This window comes from Oncorhynchus masou, chromosome 8, assembly GCF_036934945.1.
Source record: "Oncorhynchus masou masou isolate Uvic2021 chromosome 8, UVic_Omas_1.1, whole genome shotgun sequence".
Taxonomy (NCBI): Eukaryota; Metazoa; Chordata; class Actinopteri; order Salmoniformes; family Salmonidae; genus Oncorhynchus; species Oncorhynchus masou.
Genome location: NC_088219.1, coordinates 5,268,305 through 5,293,304, shown reverse-complemented (window position 1 = coordinate 5,293,304; position 25,000 = coordinate 5,268,305). Strand labels below are relative to the sequence as shown.

Sequence of the window (25,000 nt, the reverse complement as noted above, 5' to 3'; positions counted from 1 at the left end):
GTGTCTCCGATACCTGTTAGGTATTGGGGGGGGGGGGGCTTCCTGTGATGTGTTTTTGTATGTTAATGCTGTAAGAGAGAGTTAGCTAGAATACTCTACTAGGATGTTAATGCTGTAAGAGAGAGTTAGCTAGAATACTCTACTAGGATGTTATTGCTGTAAGAGAGAGTTAGCTAGAATACTCTACGAGGATGTTATTGCTGTAAGAGAGAGTTAGCTAGAATACTCTACTAGGATGTTATTGCTGTAAGAGAGAGTTAGCTAGAATACTCTACGGGGATGTTAATGCTGTAAGAGAGAGTTAGCTAGAATACTCTACTAGGATGTTATTGCTGTAAGAGAGAGTTAGCTAGAATACTCTACTAGGATGTTATTGCTGTAAGAGAGAGTTAGCTAGGATACTCCACTAGGATGTTATTGCTGTAAGAGAGAGTTAGCTAGAATACTCTACTAGGATGTTATTGCTGTAAGAGAGAGTTAGCTAGAATACTCTACTAGGATGTTTTTGCTGTAAGAGAGAGTTAGCTAGAATACTCTACTAGGATGTTAATGCTGTAAGAGAGAGTTAGCTAGAATACTCTACTAGGATGTTATTGCTGTAAGAGAGAGTTAGCTAGAATACTCTACTGGGATGTTATTGCTGTAAGAGAGAGTTAGCTTGAATACTCTACGAGGATGTTGATGCTGTAAGAGAGAGTTAGCTAGAATACTCTACTAGGATGTTATTGCTGTAAGAGAGAGTTAGCTAGAATACTCTACTAGGATGTTATTGCTGTAAGAGAGAGTTAGCTTGAATACTCTACGAGGATGTTGATGCTGTAAGAGAGAGTTAGCTAGAATACTCTACGAGGATGTTAATGCTGTAAGAGAGAGTTAGCTAGAATACTCTACTAGGATGTTATTGCTGTAAGAGAGAGTTAGCTAGAATACTCTACTAGGATGTTAATGCTGTAAGAGAGAGTTAGCTATAATACTCTACTAGGATGTTGATGCTGTAAGAGAGAGTTAGCTAGAATACTCTACGAGGATGTTAATGCTGTAAGAGAGAGTTAGCTAGAATACTCTACTAGGATGTTGATGCTGTAAGAGAGAGTTAGCTAGAATACTCTACTAGGATGTTATTGCTGTAAGAGAGAGTTAGCTAGAATACTCTACTAGGATGTTATTGCTGTAAGAGAGAGTTAGCTTGAATACTCTACGAGGATGTTAATGCTGTAAGAGAGAGTTAGCTAGAATACTCTAATTGTAATGGTCACATTAGCTCCCTGCTAATTAACAGGTATTTCCATGCTAACAGACGACTCAGGAATCAAACAGCCGTCAACATCCTGTTGTCCTGCACATCTAACGCGCTTCCTTGAGTCTACGTTTAGAATAAACAGCCAATCAACTAGGATCGCTGGCCCGAACAGTCCTTTCTTTCAAAACACAAGAGAGTTATGAAGTACGAACACATCTGTAACAGACACACACACACACACACACACACACACACACACACACACACACACACACACTACTTCACTGAGTTCCAATGAAAACATAGCTCCAAATCTGTTCCATTAGTTAACACACACAACCCCTAATTATGTTCCACTGCTGCATTTACAATCTGACTTCATCAAAATGTATTACATTACTTATTTTACAGCACAAATGCTTGTTTGATAATGAACCAAATAAAAGCAGAATATCGAAGCCAGGGGAAAAGTTGCTGTTGCTGTAAAACTATGGAGGGTCAGAAACCATGTGTTCAGCTGGAGGGGTTACACACACACACACACACACACACACACACACACACACACACACACACACACACACACACACACACACACACACACACACACAGCTCCATTTTCTTCAAGCTAACTGTAGACTTCCGGAACACAGCTCTAGAGGAAAAATCTATCTGGTGAAATTCTCCTGTCTTATCTGGTGTCCTGTGTGATCTTAGGTATGCTCCTTATAATTCTCCCATCTCTCTCTCACTCCCTCTCTCTCCCCTCCCGGATGACCTGGACCTTAGGACCATACCTCAGGACGACCTGGCCAGATGACTCCTGGCTGTCCCCAGTCCACCTGGTCGTGCTGCTGCTCCAGTTTCTGCTGTTCTGCCTGCGGCTATGGAACCCTGATCTGTTCACCAGTGTTACCTCTCGGACCTGCTGTTTCGACGATCTCTGTCTCTGTCTCTCTCTGTCTCTCTCTGTCTCTCTCTGTCTCTCTATCTCTCTCTCTCTCTCTCTCTCTCTGTCTCTCTCTGTCTCTCTCTCTCTCTCTCATTGTCTCTCTCACTCTGTCTGTCTCTCTCTCTCTCTCTCTCTCTCTCTCTGTCTCCCTCTCTCTCTCTCTCTCTCTCTGTCTCCCTCTCTCTCTCTCTCTCTGTCTCCCTCTCTCTCTGTGTCTCTCTCTTTCTGTGTGTGTGTGTGTGTGTGTGTGTGTGTGTGTGTGTGTGTGTGTGTGGTGTGTAGTTTGTGTGTGTAGTTTGTGTGTGTGGTGTGTGTGTGTGTGTGTGGTGTGTGTGTGTGTGTGTGTGTGTGTGTGTGTGTGTGTGTGTGTGTGTGTGTGTGTGTGTGTGTGTGTGTGTGTGTGTGTGTGTGTGTGTGTGTGTGTGTGTGTACACAGCTTAGAAAGCAGCATCGGCAGCAAAAAAATGATTGTGTCTTTAATGTCCAAGGGAACATTATAAAACATTAACCATATAGAAAACAAGTCTCATTGGCTGTCTTTCCCTCTAAAATCACATGGGAGAGACAGAGTACTGGTTTGTTGTTGCTGAGAGACGGAGTACAGGTTCGTTGTTGCTGAGAGACAGAGTACTGGTTCGTTGTTGCTGAGAGACAGAGTACTGGTTCAATGTTGCTGAGAGACAGAGTACTGGTTCGTTGTTGCTGAGAGACAGAGTACTGGTTCGTTGTTGCTGAGAGACAGAGTACTGGTTCGTTGTTGCTAAGAGACAGAGTACTGGTTCGTTGTTGCTGAGAGACAGAGTACTGGTTCGTTGTTGCTGAGAGACAGAGTACTGGTTCGTTGTTGCTGAGAGACAGAGTACTGGTTCGTTGTTGCTAAGAGACAGAGTACTGGTTCGTTGTTGCTAAGAGACAGAGTACTGGTTCGTTGTTGCTGAGAGACAGAGTACTGGTTCGTTGTTGCTGAGAGACAGAGTACTGGTTCCTTGTTGCTAAGAGACAGAGTACTGGTTCAATGTTGCTGAGAGACAGAGTACTGGTTCGTTGTTGCTGAGAGGCAGAGTACTGCTTCCTTGTTGCTGAGAGACAGAGTACTGGTTCGTTGTTGCTGAGAGACAGAGTACTGGTTCGTTGTTGCTGAGAGACAGAGTACTGCTTCCTTGTTGCTGAGAGACAGAGTACTGGTTCCTTGTTGCTAAGACACAGAGTACTGCTTCCTTGTTGCTGAGAGACAGAGTACTGCTTCCTTGTTGCTGAGAGACAGAGTACTGGTTCCTTGTTGCTGAGAAACAGAGTACTGCGTCCTTGTTGCTGAGAGACAGAGTACTGGTTCCTTGTTGCTAAGACACAGAGTACTGCTTCCTTGTTGCTGAGAGACAGAGTACTGGTTCATTGTTGCGGAGAGACAGAGTACTGGATCCTTGTTGCTAAGAGACAGAGTACTGCTTCCTTGTTGCTGTACAGTATAGAAGTAGAATAAAAAGCTTTCTAATCAATGTTTTGTATCTACATCTTAACTACTTATATTTTCAACCTCATGTGTATTGAACAACATAACTCAGTCAGAGAGAGCTACTCCTATACCCAGCTAACATACCTCAGTCAGAGAGAGCTACTCCTATACCCAGCTAACATACCTCAGTCAGAGAGAGCTACTCCTATACCCACCTAACATACCTCAGTCAGAGAGAGTTACTCCTATACCCAGCTAACATACCTCAGTCAGAGAGAGCTACTCCTATACCCAGCTAACATACCTCAGTCAGAGAGAGCTACTCCTATACCCAGCTAACATACCTCAGTCAGAGAGCTACTCCTATACCCAGCTAACATACCTCAGTCAGAGAGCTACTCCTATACCCAGCGAACATACCTCAGTCAGAGAGCTACTCCTATACCCAGCTAACATACCTCAGTCAGAGAGCTACTCCTATACCCAGCTAACATACCTCAGTCAGAGAGAGTTACTCCTATACCCAGCTAACATACCTCAGTCAGAGAGAGCTACTCCTATACCCAGCTAACATACCTCAGTCAGAGAGCTACTCCTATACCCAGCTAACATACCTCAGTCAGAGAGCTACTCCTATACCCAGCTAACATACCTCAGTCAGAGAGAGCTACTCCTATACCCAGCTAACATACCTCAGTCAGAGAGAGCTACTCCTATACCCAGCTAACATACCTCAGTCAGAGAGCTACTCCTATACCCAGCTAACATACCTCAGTCAGAGAGAGCTACTCCTATACCCAGCTAACATACCTCAGTCAGAGAGCTACTCCTATACCCAGCTAACATACCTCAGTCAGAGAGCTACTCCTATACCCAGCTAACATACCTCAGTCAGGGAGAGCTACTCCTATACCCAGCTAACATACCTCAGTCAGAGAGCTACTCCTATACCCAGCTAACATACCTCAGTCAGAGAGAGCTACTCCTATACCCAGCTAACATACCTCAGTCAGAGAGCTACTCCTATACCCAGCGAACATACCTCAGTCAGAGAGCTACTCCTATACCCAGCTAACATACCTCAGTCAGAGAGCTACTCCTATACCCAGCTAACATACCTCAGTCAGAGAGAGTTACTCCTATACCCAGCTAACATACCTCAGTCAGAGAGAGCTACTCCTATACCCAGGTAACATACCTCAGTCAGAGAGCTACTCCTATACCCAGCTAACATACCTCAGTCAGAGAGCTACTCCTATACCCAGCTAACATACCTCAGTCAGAGAGCTACTCCTATACCCAGCTAACATACCTCAGTCAGAGAGAGCTACTCCTATACCCAGCTAACATACCTCAGTCAGAGAGAGCTACTCCTATACCCAGCTAACATACCTCAGTCAGAGAGCTACTCCTATACCCAGCTAACATACCTCAGTCAGAGAGAGCTACTCCTATACCCAGCTAACATACCTCAGTCAGAGAGCTACTCCTATACCCAGCTAACATACCTCAGTCAGAGAGCTACTCCTATACCCAGCTAACATACCTCAGTCAGAGAGCTACTCCTATACCCAGCTAACATACCTCAGTCAGGGAGAGCTACTCCTATACCCAGCTAACATACCTCAGTCAGAGAGCTACTCCTATACCCAGCTAACATACCTCAGTCAGAGAGAGCTACTCCTATACCCAGCTAACATACCTCAGTCAGAGAGAGCTACTCCTATACCCAGCTAACATACCTCAGTCAGAGAGCTACTCCTATACCCAGCTAACATACCTCAGTCAGAGAGAGCTACTCCTATACCCAGCTTACATACCTCAGTCAGAGAGAGCTACTCCTATACCCAGCTAACATACCTCAGTCAGAGAGAGCTACTCCTATACCCAGCTAACATACCTCAGTCAGAGAGAGCTACTCCTATACCCACCTAACATACCTCAGTCAGAGAGTGCTACTCCTACACCCAGCTAACATACCTCAGTCAGAGAGTGCTACTCCTACACCCAGCTAACATACCTCAGTCACTTCTAAAAAATGAAGTAAAACAGTTCTGCTTTGAAAGAGCAGAAAATTGCCATTGTGTAATGGAAGGGTTCATTTGCGGCTTAGATCAGTTGTTATCAGTTTGGCAAGGTATAAAGGGAAGGGAAGGAAGGGAGGCAGGGAGGGAGGAAGGGAGGCAGGGAGGGAGGGAGAGATGAAGGGAGGCATGGAGGGTGGCATGGAGGGAGGAAGGGAGGCAGGGAGGGAGGGAGGAAGGGAGGCAGGGAGGGAGGGAGGGAGGCATGGAGGGAGGAAGGGAGGCAGGGAGGGAGGGAGGGAGGCAGGGAGGGAGGAAAGGAGGCATGGAGGGAGGAAGGGAGGCAGGGAGGGAGGGAGGAAGGGAGGCAGAGAGGGAGGAAGGGAGGCAGGGAGGGAGGGAGGCAGGGAGGGATAAGATAGGGGGAGGAGAGAGCAGAGAGAGAGAGAGAGAGAGAGAGAGACAGAGAGAGAGACAGAGAGAGAGAGAGAGGTATTTGAAAGTGAGGTAGTTTCAGGTAATGGTCTCCAGAGAGACTGTTAGAGGTCAGAGGAATTCCCAGTAATCCTGGAACTCGGCATTTACTGAACATGAACACAGCTAGTAGTGTTTACATAGTCATTACATTAGCGCTGGTCTCGGGCCTCTCTTACCGCCTGTTTACATAGTCATTACATTAGCGCTGGTCTCGGGCCTGTCTTACCGCCTGTTTACATAGTCATTACATTAGCTCTGGTCTCGGGCCTCTCTTACCGCCTGTTTACATAGTCATTACATTAGCGCTGGTCTCGGGCCTCTCTTACCGCCTGTTTACATAGTCATTACATTAGCGCTGGTCTCGGGCCTCTCTTACCGCCTGTTTACATAGTCATTACATTAGCTCTGGTCTCGGGCCTCTCTTACCGCCTGTTTACATAGTCATTACATTAGCTCTGGTCTCGGGCCTCTCTTACCGCCTGTTTACATAGTCATTACATTAGCTCTGGTCTCGGGCCTCTCTTACCGCCTGTTTACATAGTCATTACATTAGCTCTGGTCTCGGGCCTCTCTTACCGCCTGTTTACATAGTCATTACATTAGTGCTGGTCTCGGGCCTCTCTTACCGCCTGTTTACATAGTCATTACATTAGTGCTGGTCTCGGGCCTCTCTTACCGCCTGTTTACATAGTCATTACATTAGTGCTGGTCTCGGGCCTCTCTTACCGCCTGTTTACATAGTCATTACATTAGCGCTGGTCTCGGGCCTCTCTTACCGCCTGTTTACATAGTCATTACATTAGTGCTGGTCTCGGGCCTCTCTTACCGCCTGTTTACATAACCATTACATTAGCGCTGGTCTCTGGCCTCTCTTACCGCCTGTTTACATAGTCATTACATTAGCGCTGGTCTCGGGCCTCTCTTACCGCCTGTTTACATAGTCATTACATTAGCTCTGGTCTCGGGCCTCTCTTACCGCCTGTTTACATAACCATTACATTAGCGCTGGTCTCGGGCCTCTCTTACCGCCTGTTTACATAGTCATTACATTAGCTCTGGTCTCGGGCCTCTCTTACCGCCTGTTTACATAGTCATTACATTAGCGCTGGTCTCGGGCCTCTCTTACCGCCTGTTTACATAGTCATTACATTAGTGCTGGTCTCGGGCCTCTCTTACCGCCTGTTTACATAGTCATTACATTAGCGCTGGTCTCGGGCCTCTCTTACCGCCTGTTTACATAGTCATTACATTAGTGCTGGTCTCGGGCCTCTCTTACCGCCTGTTTACATAACCATTACATTAGCGCTGGTCTCTGGCCTCTCTTACCGCCTGTTTACATAGTCATTACATTAGCGCTGGTCTCGGGCCTCTCTTACCGCCTGTTTACATAGTCATTACATTAGCTCTGGTCTCGGGCCTCTCTTACCGCCTGTTTACATAACCATTACATTAGCGCTGGTCTCGGGCCTCTCTTACCGCCTGTTTACATAGTCATTACATTAGCTCTGGTCTCGGGCCTCTCTTACCGCCTGTTTACATAGTCATTACATTAGCGCTGGACTCGGGCCTCTCTTACCGCCTGTTTACATAGTCATTACATTAGTGCTGGTCTCGGGCCTCTCTTACCGCCTGTTTACATAGTCATTACATTAGCGCTGGTCTCGGGCCTCTCTTACCGCCTGTTTACATAACCATTACATTAGCTCTGGTCTCGGGCCTCTCTTACCGCCTGTTTACATAACCATTACATTAGTGCTGGTCTCGGGCCTCTCTTACCGCCTGTTTACATAACCATTACATTAGCGCTGGTCTCGGGCCTCTCTTACCGCCTGTTTACATAACCATTACATTAGCTCTGGTCTCGGGCCTCTCTTACCGCCTGTTTACATAACCATTACATTAGTGCTGGTCTCGGGCCTCTCTTACCGCCTGTTTACATAACCATTACATTAGCTCTGGTCTCGGGCCTCTCTTACCGCCTGTTTACATAGTCATTACATTAGCGCTGGACTCGGGCCTCTCTTACCGCCTGTTTACATAACCATTACATTAGCTCTGGTCTCTGGCCTCTCTTACCGCCTGTTTACATAGTCATTACATTAGCTCTGGTCTCGGGCCTCTCTTACCGCCTGTTTACATAACCATTACATTAGCTCTGGTCTCGGGCCTGTCTTACCGCCTGTTTACATAGTCATTACATTAGCTCTGGTCTCGGGCCTGTCTTACCGCCTGTTTACATAGTCATTACATTAGTGCTGGACTCGGGCCTGTATTACCGCCTGTTTACATAGTCATTACATTAGCGCTGGTCTCGGGCCTGTCTTACCGCCTGTTTACATAGTCATTACATTAGCGCTGGTCTCGGGCCTGTCTTACCGCCTGTTTACATAGTCATTACATTAGTGCTGGACTCGGGCCTGTCTTACCGCCTGTTTACATAGTCATTACATTAGCTCTGGTCTCGGGCCTCTCTTACCGCCTGTTTACATAGTCATTACATTAGCGCTGGTCTCGGGCCTCTCTTACCGCCTGTTTACATAGTCATTACATTAGTGCTGGTCTCGGGCCTCTCTTACCGCCTGTTTACATAACCATTACATTAGTGCTGGTCTCGGGCCTCTCTTACCGCCTGTTTACATAACCATTACATTAGCGCTGGTCTCGGGCCTCTCTTACCGCCTGTTTACATAGTCATTACATTAGCGATGATCTCTGATATATGATCTCTGATATATGATCTCTGATATATGGTATCTGATATATGGTCTCTGATATATGATCTCTGATATATGATCTCTGATATATGGTCTCTGATATATGGTCTCTGATATATGGTCTCTGATACATGATCTCTGATATATGTTCTCTGATATATGGTCTCTGATACATGATCTCTGATATATTATCTCTGATATATGATCTCTGATATATGATCTCTGATATATGTTCTCTGATATATGGTCTCTGATATATGGTCTCTGATATATGGTCTCTGATATATGATCTCTGATATATGATCTCTGATATATGATCTCTGATATATGTTCTCTGATATATGGTCTCTGATATATGGTCTCTGATATATGGTCTCTGATACATGATCTCTGATACATGTTCTCTGATATATGGTCTCTGATACATGATCTCTGATATATTATCTCTGATATATGATCTCTGATATATGATCTCTGATATATGTTCTCTGATATATGGTCTCTGATATATGGTCTCTGATATATGGTCTCTGATATATGATCTCTGATATATGATCTCTGATATATGATCTCTGATATATGTTCTCTGATATATGGTCTCTGATATATGGTCTCTGATATATGGTCTCTGATACATGATCTCTGATACATGTTCTCTGATATATGGTCTCTGATACATGATCTCTGATATATTATCTCTGATATATGATCTCTGATATATGATCTCTGATATATGATCTCTGATATATGATCTCTGATATATGGTCTCTGATATATGGTCTCTGATATATGGTCTCTGATATATGGTCTCTGACATGTGTAAAACCATGTGACTGACACAGTCTCAGTGAGGATAAAAAACGTCAAACTGAAAAACATGACCAGATTACGAACAGACAGGAGAGGAAACAGATCATTTGACGTGTGTGTGTGTGTGTGTGTGTGTGTGTGTGTGTGTGTGTGTGTGTGTGTGTGTGTGTGTGTGTGTGTGTGTGTGTGTGTGTGTGTGTGTGTGTGTGTGTGTGTGTGTGTGTGTGTGTCTTGCTCTGTGTGTGTGTCTTGCTCTTGCTCTGCGAGTTTGAGTGTTGACAGATGGCTTATGGTCTGGAGTCAGCACCTCGCATGACAAACACACACAGCCCTTACCCCGACCACAGACCCAGAACTTATCATACATATAGATGGAGAAAACAGACATGTATATGTATTTAGAGGGAGGGAGGGAGGGAGGGAGGGAGGGAGGGAGGGAGGGAGGGAGGGAGGGAGGGGGAGTGAGTAAGTAAGTAAGTAAGTAAGTAAGTAAGTAAGTAAGTAAGTAAGTAAGTAAGTAAGTAAGTAAGTAAGTAAGTAAGTAAGTAAGTAAGGAAGGAAGGAAGGAAGGAAGGAAGGAAGGAAGGAAGGAAGGGGAAGGGGAGAGGTAGGGAGGGGGAAGGAAGGAAGGAAGGAAGGAAGGAAGGAAGGATGGAAGGAAGGAAGGAAGGAAGGAGGGGGGGGGAGGGAGGGAGGGAGGGAGAGGGAGGGAGGGAGGGAGGGAGGGAGGGAGGGAGGGAGGGAGGGAGGGAGGGAGGGAGGGAGGGAGGGAGGGAGGGAGGGAGGGAGGTCCTCCTCTCCTAAGTTAACCACTGAGGTCCCAGTCTGGTGATTAGTGTCATTTCCTCAGGAGGGAGGACAGCATTAGACCTGTACACCAGCTGTACTACTGCCATGGTCACATCACTGCTATTGACCGTCCACTCTCTACCCCATCTGATTCAAGCACAGCCTTGTTTATGATATTTCTCTTACACTACACCTTGCCAGCTGTTATTTTTAAACCCATCTACAACAGTTAGACTAGAGAAAGAGGAACCCATCTGTAAAAGTCTCTCTCCTGTAGACATGTAGATCTGTAGATCTGTAGACATGTAGATCTGCAGACATGTAGATCTGTAGACATGTAGATCTGCAGACATGTAGATCTGTAGACATGTAGACATGTAGATCTGTAGACATGTAGATCTGTAGACATGTAGATCTGTAGATCTGTAGACATGTAGACATGTAGATCTGTAGACATGTAGATCTGTAGACATGTAGATCTGTAGACATGTAGATCTGTAGACATGTAGACATGTAGATCTGTAGACCTGTAGATCTGCAGACATGTAGATCTGTAGACATGTAGATCTGTAGACATGTAGATCTGTAGACATGTAGACATGTAGATCTGTAGACATGTAGATCTGTAGACATGTAGATCTGTAGATCTGTAGACATGTAGACATGTAGATCTGTAGACATGTAGATCTGTAGACATGTAGATCTGTAGACATGTAGACATGTAGATCTGTAGACATGTAGATCTGTAGACATGTAGATCTGTAGACATGTAGATCTGTAGATCTGTAGACATGTAGATCTGTAGACATGTAGATCTGTAGACCTGTAGATCTGTAGACATGTAGATCTGTAGACATGTAGATCTGTAGACATGTAGACCTGTAGACATGTAGATCTGTAGATCTGTAGACATGTAGATCTGTAGACATGTAGATCTGTAGACATGTAGATCTGTAGACATGTAGACATGGAGACATGTAGATCTGTAGACATGTAGATCTGTAGACATGTAGATCTGTAGATCTGTAGACATGTAGACATGTAGATCTGTAGACATGTAGATCTGTAGACATGTAGATCTGTAGACATGTAGATCTGTAGACATGTAGACATGTAGATCTGTAGACCTGTAGATCTGCAGACATGTAGATCTGTAGACATGTAGATCTGTAGACATGTAGATCTGTAGACATGTAGACATGTAGATCTGTAGACCTGTAGACATGTAGATCTGTAGATCTGTAGACATGTAGACATGTAGATCTGTAGACATGTAGATCTGTAGATCTGTAGACATGTAGACATGTAGATCTGTAGACATGTAGATCTGTAGACATGTAGACATGTAGACATGTAGACCTGTAGACCTGTAGATCTGTCGGCCTGCTCAGTCTGTTGTCAGAGAGAGGGCAACAATCATATACATACAGTCCCTCTCTCTCTTTCTCTCTCTCCTTCCTTGTCTCTCTCTCTCTCTCCTTCCTTGTCTCTCTCTCTCCTTCCTTGTCTCTCTCTCTCCTTCCTTGTCTCTCTCTCTCCTTCCTTGTCTCTCTCTCTCCTTCCTTGTCTCTCTCTCTCTCTCCTTCCTTGTCTCTCTCTCTCCTTCCTTGTCTCTCTCTCTCCTTCCTTGTCTCTCTCTCTCTCTCCTTCCTTGTCTCTCTCTCTCATTCCTTGTCTCTCTCTCTCCTTCCTTGTCTCTCTCTCTCCTTCCTTGTCTCTCTCTCTCCTTCCTTGTCTCTCTCTCTCCTTCCTTGTCTCTCTCTCTCCTTCCTTCTCTCTCTCTCTCTCTCCTTCCTTGTCTCTCTCTCCTTCCTTGTCTCTCTCTCGCTCTCTCTCCTTCCTTGTCTGTCTCTCTCGCACTCTCACCTTCCTTGCCTGTCTCTCTCGCTCTCTCTCCTTCCTTGTCTGTCTCTCTCTCTCTCCTTCTGTGTCTCTCTCTCTCTCCTTCCTTGTCTCTCTCTTGCTCTCTCTCCTTCCTTGTCTCTCTCTCGCGCTCTCTCCTTCCTTGTCTGTCTCTCTTGCTCTCTCTCCTTCCTTGTCTGTCTCTCTTGCTCTCTCTCCTTCCTTGTCTGTCTCTCTTGCTCTCTCTCCTTCCTTCTCTCTCTCTCTCTCTCTCTCCTTCCTTGTCTCTCTCTCTCCTTCCTTGTCTCTCTCTCTCTCCTTCCTTCTCTCTCTCTCTCTCTCTCTCTCCTTCCTTGTCTCTCTCTCGCTCTCTCTCCTTCCTTGTCTCTCTTTCTCTTTCTCTCTGTACTGTAGTCCTATAACAGGCTGCTACTCTGTTTTGAACTCGGTGATACAGTACTCTGTGTTGGCACCAGACCTTTACATGCTCCAGATCTTTCACCACTGACAAATTAAGCAGCAGGCATATTTCCACTGAGCTGAAACATTGTCTGCTTCCTTTTGGCTCAGGGGGGACAGGGGGAGGAGGGTACAGAGAGAGGAGGGGACAGAGAGAGGAGGGGACAGAGAGAGGAGGGGACAGAGAGAGGAGGGGACAGGGGGAGGAGGGGACAGGGGAAGTAGGGGACAGGGGAAGTAGGGTACAGAGAGAGGGGGGGACAGAGAGAGGAGGGGACAGGGGGAGGAGGGGACAGGGGGAGGAGGGGACAGAGAGAGGAGGGGACAGGGGGAGGAGGGGACAGGGTGAGGAGGGGACAGGGTAAGGAGGGGACAGGGTAAGGAGGGGACAGGGGAAGGAGGGGACAGAGAGAGGAGGGGACAGGGGAAGGAGGGGACAGAGAGAGGAGGGGACAGGGGGAGGAGGGGACAGGGAGAGGAGGGGACGGGGGAAGGAGGGGACAGGGTAAGGAGGGGACAGAGAGAGGAGGGGACAGGGGAAGGAGGGGACAGGGTAAGGAGGGGACAGGGGAAGGAGGGGACAGGGTAAGGAGGGGACAGAGAGAGGAGGGGACAGGGAAGGAGGGGACAGGGGGAGGAGGGGACAGAGAGAGGAGGGGACAGAGAGAGGAGGGGACAGAGAGAGGAGGGGACAGGGGGAGGAAGGGACAGGGGGAGGAAGGGACAGGGGGAGGAGGGGACAGAGAGAGGAGGGGACAGGGGAAGGAGGGGACAGGGGAAGGAGCGTACAGAGAGAGGAGGGGACAGAGAGAGGAGGGGACAGAGAGAGGAGGGGACAGGGGGAGGAGGGGACAGAGAGAGGAGGGGACAGAGAGAGGAGGGGACAGGGGGAGGAGGGGACAGAGAGAGGAGGGGACAGAAAGAGGAGGGGACAGAGAGAGGAGGGGACAGGGGAAGGAGGGGACAGAGAGAGGAGGGGACAGACAGAGGAGGGGACAGGGTGAGGAGGGGACAGGGTAAGGAGGGGACAGGGTAAGGAGGGGACAGAGAGAGGAGGGGACAGGGGTAGGAGGGGACAGAGAGAGGAGGGGACAGGGGGAGGAGGGGACAGAGGAGGAGACAGGGGGAGGAGGGGACAGAGAGAGGAGGGGACAGGGGGAGGAGGGGACAGAGAGAGGAGGGGACAGAGAGAGGAGGAGACAGAGAGAGGAGGGGACAGGGAGAGGAGGGGACAGAGAGAGGAGGGGACAGAGAGAGGAGGGGACAGGGGGAGGAGGGGACAGGGGGAGGAGGGGACAGGGGGAGGAGGGGACAGGGGAAGGAGGGGACAGAGAGAGGAGGGGACAGAGAGAGGAGGGGACAGGGGGAGGAGGGGACAGAGAGAGGAGGGGACAGAGAGAGGAGGGGACAGAGAGAGGAGGGGACAGAGAGAGGAGGGGACAGGGGGAGGAGGGGACAGGGGAAGGAGGGGACAGAGAGAGGAGGGGACAGAGAGGAGTATGGAGGGGTAGAGTGGGGGTGCAGTGAAGGAAAGGGTTCGAGAGGTTACGACACAAACTATTTTTCTGTCTCGACAGTTTCTGATACTCGTGATACATTGTGATCAACTGGCTTGTTGTTATGGAAATTAATTAAATACTAATCACACCATATGCTATAGCAGGGGGAAACGGGGGGAAGTCTACGGGGGAGTCTATGGGGGGAACCTATGAGGGGAACCTATGGGGGGAACCTATGGGGGAGTCTATGGGGGAGTCTACGGGGGGAGTCTATGGGAGGAACCTATGGGGGAGTATACGGGGAGAGTCTATGGGGGAGTCTACGGGGAGAGTCTACGGGGGAGTATACTGGGAGAGTCTACGGGGGAACCTATGGGGGGAGTATACGGGGAGAGTCTACGGGGGAGTCTATGAGGAGAGTCTACGGGGGGAGTATAAGGGGGAGTCTACGGGGGAGTCTACGGGGAGAGTCTACGGGGGAACCTATGGGGGAGTATATGGGGGGAGTCTATGGGGGGAGTCTATGGGGGGAGTCTAAGGGGGAGTATACGGGGGAGTCTACGGGGAGAGTCTACGGGGGGAACCTATGGGGGGAGTCTACGGGGGAAGTCTATGGGGGGAGTGTACGGGGGGAGGCTACGGGGGGAGTCTATGCGGGGAGTCTATGGGGGGAGTCTATGGGGGAGTCTACGGAGACTAAGGTAGCCCTAACGGAGACTGGAAACACAGAACGGAGAGAGGAGGAGAGGAAAACATTGTACTGAGCAAATATAAAATTAGTTTTTTACCAAATTACCGTACGTCAGATCACGTATTCTAATGAACTGACAAACAAACAAACTTTCCAAAGGTAAAGTCTTCTCTGAGAGACAAGGCAAGGAGGGCCTTCTATGCCATCAAAGGGAACATAAAATTACTTGAATCAGTTGTAGAACCCACAGCCTTTTATGGTTTTGAGGTCTGCATGCAGAATTCTGCAAAAATATCCTCCGTGCACAACGTAGAACACCAAATTCATGCATGCAGAGCAGAATTAGGCCGATACTCAATAAATATCAAACTCCAGAAAAGAGTTAAATTCTACAACCACCTAAAAGGAAGCGTTTCCCAAACCTTCAACATCAACAGCATCGCCTACATAGAGATGAACCTGGAGAAGAGTCCCCTAAGCAGGCTGGTCCCGGAGCTCTGTTCACAAACAGTGACTGACCCACACTTAGGGAAAGCTTTTTACAGACTCAGTGAGCACATAGCCTTGCTATTGAGAAAGGCCGACGTAGGCAGACCAGGCACTCAAGCGAAGACAGTGCTCACTGTCCTGACGTTGTATTAGGTAATGTGACGACTGTTGTTCATCGTATGATTAAAGTTTCTAATTGAATGATTAACCTGGGGCACCATGGGAAAACTAGTTTTTATTGAGTTTCTATTTCCCAAATTACCTCAAAGAATATCAGAATATTGATTTTACGACAACCGCTAATTTAACCAGTTACCTCTACCAATCTCGTTCTGAACGTCGTATAGCCCGTGAATCTGCACGGACCCGGGTCTCACCAATGAATTCGTACCACACCAATCTTAGTTGAATATTTATTTACTAAAAAGCTAAAATGATGATAAGAGATACACGTAGACAAAACACATTATAGGCTGTTGATTAGAACTTAGTATAACAGGCCAACACACTACGGCGCGTGTTACCCCAAAAGAGAGAGAGAAAAAAAGAAAGTACACGAGAGAAATATACATTTGGGTGAATTTGTCAGCTATGCTATTCTAACCCGAGCCTTGCCCCAAACTGCCGCTCTTATGGGTCAGAATATAATGATGTAATTACGTGGGGAAGGTCTCGGTGGATTCTCTGCGTGGACTGTTTAGGGGACCGTTCAGGCTGCTCGATGACGCACTACTCCGGCGCACCTCTCTGACCGTCCTCCCGCTGGCAGTGTCCTTTTGCGCTTAGGAGTCTGTTCCCTCACCCTTTGCTCTGGAAGGGGTCTTCTGAGTACAGACAGCTCTGTAGCTCAGAACTCAAAGCATAAGAATGAAACCCTTTAGATACCACGATTCGATGGGAGATGGAGGCTAGGTGGTTCGATTTGAATTCACCCGCTTAGACACAGCTAATCATCCGTAGCTTGGGTAGAAAAGGATGTCTTTGTCTTCAAACTTGCGTCACGTTCTGACGTTAGTTCTTTTGTTATGTCTTTGTTTAGTATGGTCAGGGCGTGAGTTGGGTGGGTTGTCTATGTTCCTTTTTCTATGATTTGGGATTTCTGTGTTTGGCCTGGTATGGTTCTCAATCAGAGGCAGCTGTTTATCGTTGTCCCTGATTGAGAACCATATTTTGGTAGCCTGGTTTCACTTTTGAGTGGTGGGTGATTGTTTTCCGTGTTAGTGTTTGTGCCACACAGGACTGTTTCGTTAGTTTCGTTAATTTCACGCTAATTTGTAGTTTAGTGTTTGTGTTAATAAAGTTATGGACACTTTCCGATGTCTCTTACTCCTCGTCAGAAGAACAACGTATAAACATCAAACATATACTAGGAAAACTCTTCACTTTACAATGTTTTCGTAATAACGTCACCCTATTTACCTTTAATAACAAAACAAAAATGCATTTTCCATCTAACATCACTATTTTTTTTTAACTAGGAAAGACAATTAAAGAACAAATTCTTATTTTCAATAACGGCCTAGGAACAGTTGGTTAACTGCCTGTTCGGGGGCAGAACGACAGATTTGTACCTTGTCAGCTCGGGGGTTTGAGCTTGCAACCTTCCGGTTACTAGTCCAATGCTCTAATCACTAGGCTACCTGCCGCCTCTACACTCTAACCACTAGGCTACCCTGCCGCCTCTACACTCTAACCACTAGGCTACCTGCCGCCTCTACACTCTAACCACTAGGCTACCTGCCGCCTCTACACTAATCACTAGGCTACCTGCCACCTCTACACTCTAACCACTAGGCTACCCTGCCGCCTCTACACTCTAACCACTAGGCTACCCTGCCGCCTCTACACTCTAACCACTAGGCTACCTGCCGCCTCTACACTCTAATCACTAGGCTACCTGCCACCTCTACACTCTAACCACTAGGCTACCCTGCCGCCTCTACACTCTAACAACTAGGCTACCTGCCGCCTCTACACTCTAATCACTAGGCTACCTGCCGCCTCTACACTCTAACCACTAGGCTACCCTGCCGCCCCAAGATGACATTCCATCTATCGTCATGACCACCATTGTGGCTGACGGAAACCATTGTTCCAAAGTCCCTTTATTTCATGTTTAACGTTCTGAGGCTGGTTCTCCATAGTAACAGGACAAAGGAATTTGTCTGTGGCCTGAGATTTACCAGGGGCGTGAGGGGTCATAAAAAAAAACACATCTTCAGACCCCTAGATCTCTCCTCCTCTGTTGGGGTTGAGATATAATCTGTAGGGTTGTGGTCTCCTGTAACCTGACCTGACCAGGACAGTCATGACAACCTCCTGCCCAATGTATGACCATATCAGAGACACATATTTCCTTCAGATTACACAGATCTACAAAGATCTACTGGGTGAAATACCAGTGTGCCATCACAGCAGCAAGATGTGTGACGTGTTGCCACAAGAAAAGGGCAACCAGTGAAGAACAAACACCATTGTAAATACAACCCATATTTATTTATTTTCCCTTTTTTACTTAAAATATTTGAACATAATATGACATTAGAAATGTTTTTATCCTTTCAGAACTTGTTTAATGATCATTTTTATTGTTTAATTCACTTTCGTTTATTATCTACTTTACTTGTTTTGGCCATGTTAACATATGTTTATCATGACAGTAAAGAGAGAGAGAGAGAGAAACAGAGAGAGAGAGAGAAACAGAGAGAGAGAGAGAGAAAAAAGAGAGAGAGAGAGAGAGAGAGAGAGAGAGACAGAGAGAGAGAGACAGAGAGAGAGAGAGAGAGAAACAGAGAGAGAGAGACTGAGAGAGAGAAAGAGAGAGAGGGAGAGAATCAGAGAGAGAGAGAGAGAGAAACACATAGAGAGAGAGAGAGAGAGAGAGAGACAGAGAGTGAGAGAGAGCCAGAGAGAGAGAGACAGAGAGAGACAGAGAGAGAGAGAGAAACAGAGAGAGAGAGAGAGAGAGAGACAGAGAGTGAGAGAGAGAGAGACAGAGAGAGAGACAGAGAGAGAGACAGAGAAACAGAGAGAGAGAGACAGAGAGAGAGAAACAGAGAGAGAGGGAGAGAATCAGAGAGAGAGAGAGAGAAACACAGAGAGAGAGAGAGAGACAGAGAGTGAGAGAGAGAGAGAGCCAGAGAGAGAGAGAGAGAGAGAGAGAGAGAGAGAGAGAGAGAGAGAGAGAGAGAGAGAGAGAGAGAGAGAGAGAGAGAGAGAGAGAGAGAGAGAGAGAGAGAGATGGTCATCCAGCTGGCCCTGTTCTACAAACCTGTTCTACTAACACACTGAAGCCTCAGGACCAGAACATCCAATCAATCAGAATAAACCAAATTACGACACAGTCAAAACAAAACGACATTGCTTATTGAGAAACACAAGCACAAAGCCAAATTGCAGTGCAATCTGGCCCTAAATCAACAGTACACCGTGGCTAACTATTAGACCAACTTTGACCAACCTAAAACCTTGACAAAGTACAGGCGCAATGAGCACAGCCTTGCCATTGAGAAGGGTAGACACAGGAAAACCTGGCTCCCTGTAGAGGAAAGGCTGTGCAACCACTGCACCACAGCAGAACCTGAGACAGAGCTGCATTTCCTGACAAAATGTAAAAAATATAAAACAATTAGAGTGTCATTTCCACAAATTTGAAACCCTTATTCAAGGTTTCAAAGACCTCTCTGATGAGCTACCCGTCCTGTTGGGGGGGAGGACGCAGAGAGCTGTGGCAAAGACCTCTCTGATGAGCTACCCGTCCTGTTGGGGGGGGGGACGCAGAGAGCTGTGGCAAAGACCTCTCTGATGAGCTACCCGTCCTGTTGGGGGGACGCAGAGAGCTGTGGCAAAGACCTCTCTGATGAGCTACCCGTCCTGTTGGGGGGGGACGCAGAGAGCTGTGGCAAAGACCTCTCTGATGAGCTACCCGTCCTGTTGGGGGGACGCAGAGAGCTGTGGCAAAGACCTCTCTGATGAGCTACCCGTCCTGTTGGGGGGAGGACGCAGAGAGCTGTGGCAAAGACCTCTCTGATGAGCTACCCGTCCTGTTGGGGGGGGACGCAGAGAGCTGTGGCAAAGACCTCTCTGATGAGCTACCCGTCCTGTTGGGGGGGAGGACGCAGAGAGCTGTGGCAAAGACCTCTCTGATGAGCTACCCGTCCTGTTGAGGGGGAGGACGCAGAGAGCTGTGGCAAAGACCTCTCTGATGAGCTACCCGTCCTGTTGGGGGGGGGACGCAGAGAGCTGTGGCAAAGACCTCTCTGATGCCCGTCCTGTTGGGGGGAGGACGCAGAGAGCTGTGGCAAAGACCTCTCTGATGAGGATAGGGACAGTGTCTGACAGACCAACCAACCTGCACATGTCCTCTATGCTTATTATTATTATTGTTATTGTTCAATGTATGGTTATTTTGACCCGTGATTATTGCTGTTACTGTCGTCCCGTTGACAATATTGATTATTAGAGAGAGAGAGAGAGAGAGAGAGACAGAGAGAGAGAGAGAGAGAGAGAGAGAGAGAGAGAGAGAGAGAGAGAGAGAGAGAGAGAGAGAGAGAGAGAGAGAGAGAGAGACAGAGAGAGAGAGAGACAGAGAGAGAGAGAGAGAGAGAGAGAGAGAGAGAGAGACAGAGAGAGAGAGAGAGAGACAGAGAGAGAGAGAGAGAGAGAGAGAGAGAGAGAGAGAGAGAGACAGAGAGAGAGAGAGACAGAGAGAGAGAGAGACAGAGAGAGAGAGAGAGAGAGAGAGAGAGACAGAGAGAGAGAGAGAGAAACAGAGAGAGAGAGAGAGAGAGAGAGAGAGAGACAGAGAGAGAGAGAGAGAGCAGCAAGATTTGTGACCTGTTGCCACAAGAAAAGGGCAACCAGTGAGGAACAAACACCATTGTAAATACAACCCATATCTATGCTTATTTATTTTATCTTGTGTCCTTTCAAATTTGTACCTTGTAAAAACACTGTATATATATATATAATATGACATTTTCAATGTCTTTATTGTTTTGAAACTTCTGTATGTGTGATGTCTACTGTTAATTTTTATTGTTTACCTTACTTGCTTTGGCAATGTTAACACATGTTTCCCATGCCAAAAAAGCCCCTTGAATTGAATTGAATTGAGAGAGAAGAAAGAAAGAATTCCAATAAGCAAAATCATGAACCAATCAAAGGAATCATATTTACAACATTGGAAAAATGAAACAAAATCCCAAAGCCGACTAAATTGCTATCTGACCCTAAACAGAGAATATGAATGGCTGATTATCTCTACTCTGTCAGAGATACGAAGCAGAGACAGATCCTTACCAAGTACAGGCTGAGTGACCACCGATTGGCAATAGAAACCGGCAGACATAAAAAGACATGGCTACCCAAAGAGGAGCGTGTATGTGGTCACTGCATAACAGGGGAGGTAGAGACAGAGATGCACTTTCTCCTTTACTGTGATAAATATTCCTCACAAAGAGATTCATTATTCACAGAAATTACTAAACATATTCCAAATTTTTACAAATTGAACCCAGAGGAAAAACTAAGAATACTCATGGGCGAAGGAGCAATGGCTCCTCTTGCAGCCAAATATGTATTTTCCTGCCATAGCCTGAGGGACACTGAATAATAACATCTGCATAGTAAGCAGTAACTTAATTGTTATTGCTATTATTGTTATTACTGTAATTATTATTATTTTTGTATTTAATTTTGTATTATTATTTACTACACTTTTATATTTTATATTTGCTATCATTTAGAATTTTGTTACAATGTATATTGTATACATTGTTGCTTTGGCAATATTGACACAATGTTTTTCATGCCAATAAAGCAGCTTGAATTTGAATTTGAATTTGAGAGAGAGAGAGAGAGACAGAGAGAGAGAGAGAGAGAGAGAGAGAGAGCAGTCACCTTGTTTTTGTCCAGCAGTAAATCTCAGTAATAGTTGTGTTTGAAGTCAGATCAGATTCCTCTAGGAGAGGAACAGGAGAGGTACACCACTATACTACTTTATAGCTCAGCTTTAAATAAGCTATACTTTAACTGTCTGGCTGCTCCATGTCCACAGCCTGGGAACTGTGTGTCTTCTATTACCAGTGTAAGCCTGGCTGTCATGACTCAATGTGATTGGTCGGCAAGGCTAACTCAATGTGATTGGTTCGCGTGGAACCAGAGAAGAAAACAGAAACACTCTTCCTCCCTTCGTGACCTCTAACCTTAGAGGAACTTCCCACCGCCCTCCTTCTACTCTCTCGCTGCACCCCGTCTCCTCTATCCCCTCCCCTCCTCCCCTCCCCGTCTCCTCTATCCCCTGCCCTCCCCCCGTCTCCTCTATCCCCTCCCCTCCCCCCGTCTCCTCTATCCCCTGCCATCCCCCCGTCTCCTCTATCCCCTCCCCCGGTCTCCTCTATCCCCTGCCCCCCCCCGTCTCCTCTATCCCCTCCCCCCTCCCCCCGTCTCCTCTATCCCCTCCCCTCCCCCCGTCTCCTCTATCCCCTCCCCTCCTCCTGTCTCCTCTATCCCCTCCCCTCCTCCTGTCTCCTCTATCCCCTCCCCTCCCCCCATCTCCTCTATCCCCTCCCCTCCTCTATCCCCCTGCCCCCCCCGTCTCCTCTATCCCCTGCCCCCCCCCCCCGTCTCCTCTATCCCCTCCCCTCCCCCGTCTCCTCTATCCCCTCCCCCTCCCCCCGTCTCCTCTATCCCCTCCCCCTCCTCCTGTCTCCTCTATCCCCTCCCTCCCCCCATCTCCTCTATCCCCTCCCCCCTCCTCTATCCCCTCCCCCCTCCCTATCCCCCCCCTCCCCCTGTCTCCTCTATCCCCTCCCCCGTCTCCTCTATCCCCTCCCCTCCCCTCCCCCCGTCTCCTCTATCCCCTGCCCTCCCCCCGTCTCCTCTATCCCCTGCCCTCCCCCCGTCTCCTCTATCCCCTAGACCCGGGCCACCATCGCCGATCACTCTGTCTACTTTAACCGACAAAACCCAACCCCACTTTCAACCTGACCCAACCCCGCTTCCAACCTGACCCAACCCCACTTCCAACCTGACCCAACCCCACTTCCAACCTGACCCAACCCACTTCCAACCTGACCCAACCCCACTTCCAACCTGACCCAACCCCACTTCCAACCTGACCCAACCCACTGCCAACCTGACCCAACCCCACTTCCAACCTGACCCAACCCCACTTCCAACCTGACCCAACCCACTTCCAACCTGAACCGACCCACTTCCAACCTGACCCGACCCACTTCCAACCTGACCCGACCCACTTCCAACCTGACCCGACCCACTTCCAACCTGACCCGACCCACTTCCAACCTGACCCAACCCACTTCCAACCTGAACCAACCCACTTCCAACCTGACCCAACCCACTTCCAACCTGACCCAACCCACTTCCAACCTGACCCAACCCCACTTCCAACCTGACCCAACCCCACTTCCAACCTGACCCAACCCACTTCCAACCTGACCCAACCCCACTTCCAACCTGACTCAACCCACTTCCAACCTGACCCAACCCATTTCCAACCTGAACCAACCCACTTCCAACCTGACCCAACCCACTTCCAACCCCAACCTGAACCAACCAAACCCAACCTGACCCAACCCCAACCTGACCCAACCCAACCCAACCTGACCCAACACACTTCCAACACCAACCTGACCCAACCCACTTCCAACCCGACCCAACCCACTTCCAACCCCAACCTGACCCAGCCCAACCCACTTCCAACCCCAACCTGACCCAACCCAACTTCAAAAGGCTGGTCATGGCTCACATCAACAGCATCCTCCCGGACAACATAGACCCACTCCAATTTGCATTCCGCCCCAACAAATCCACAGATGACGAAACCTCAATCACACTCCACACCGCCCTTTCTCACCTGGATAAAATGAAAACCTATATGAGAATACTGTTCATTGACTACAGCTCAGCGCCAAAAAGCTCATCACTAAGCTAAGGACTCTGGGAGTAAACACCTCCCTCTGCAACTGGATCCTGGACATCCTGATGGGCCGCCCCCAGGTGGTAAGAGAAGGCAACAACACGTCTGCCACGCTGATCCTTAACACTGGGGCCCCTCAGGGGTGTGTACTTAGTCCCCTCCTTTACTCCCTGTTCACCCACGACTGCGTGGCCAAACACGACTCCAACATCATCATAAAGTTTGCTGACGACACAACAGTGGTAGGCATGATCACCGACAACGATGAGACGGCCTATAGTGAGGGGGTTAGAGATCTGGCCCACACTGAAGCATGCACGAGAGCACCAGCTGTTCTGGATGACTGTGTGATACTCGCTCTCGGTAGCCGATGTGAACAAAACCTTTAGACAGGTCAACATTCACAAAGCCGCTGAAGTTAATAAGACACTTGACAGTTGGTCACACTGGACATCAACCTCTCCCTCAATGTGAGCAAGACTAAGGATCTGATCGTGGACTACAGGAAACATTAACATCGACAGGGCTGTAGTGGAGCGGGTCGAGAATTTCAAGTTCCTTGGTGTCCACATCACCAACAAACTAGCATGGTCCAAACACAGCAAGACAATCGTGAAGAGGACACAACAAAACCTGTTCCCCCTCAGGAGACTGAAAAGATTTGACATGGGTCCCCAGATCCTCAAAAGGTTCTACAGCTGCACCATCGAGAGCATCCTGACAGGTTGCATCACAGCCTGGTATGGCAACTGCTCGGCCTCTGACCGTGAGGCGCTACAGAGGGTAGTGCGAACGGCCCAGTACATCACTAAAGGGAGGGAGGGAGGGAGGGAGGGAGGGAGGGAGGGAGGGAGGGAGGGAGGGAGGGAGGGGGAGGGAGGGAGGGAGGGAGGGAGGGAGGGAGGGAGGGAGGGAGGGAAAGAGATAGTGTAGGTCACCTACTGTACATTCCCAGAGACTGTGCTGAAGCAGTTATTATGAATGAGAGTCTACTTCACAGTGAATATCTCTGATGCCTTCTACTAAACCACCTGGATGTGATGTATAGGAGCCATACTACTGTACACATGACCTGCTGTACTGTCCTGCTGCAGAACAGAAGACATCCCGATAACATGATGCTGTTCAGCTGACGGTCAGGATGACAGAGACTCTATGTTCAGGAGGATCAACTGACAACATACAGAACCATCAATAAGGAAACACAGGGACGCTTTGTTCAGGAGGATCAACTGACAACATACAGAACCATCAATAAGGAAATACAGGGACGCTTTGTTCAGGAGGATCAACTGACAACATACAGAACCATCAATAAGGAAATACAGGGACGCTTTGTTCAGGAGGATCAACTGACAACATATAGAACAACTGTAAGGAAACACAGGGACGCTTTGTTCAGGAGGATCAACTGACAACATACAGAACCATCAATAAGGAAACACAGGGACGCTTTGTTCAGGAGGATCAACTGACAACATACTGTAAGGAAATACAAAGAGTAAAACAAGTAGCCGTTAGTTCATACGATTAACGATACCATAACGTGTGTTACAGCCATACATATAATCACACACACACACACACACACACACACACACACACACACACACACACAC

At 47.8% G+C, this 25,000-nt stretch overlaps 1 protein-coding gene and 1 pseudogene across 1 annotated transcript in view; both read right to left on the bottom strand.

Annotated features, from left to right (window-relative positions):
* LOC135543681 (protein piccolo-like) overlaps nucleotides 1-11,804 on the bottom strand; it is a 37,810-nt pseudogene extending 26,006 nt beyond the window's left edge.
* Nucleotides 1-25,000, bottom strand: part of LOC135544020 (protocadherin-16-like) — a 279,018-nt gene that overhangs the window by 162,521 nt on the left and 91,497 nt on the right.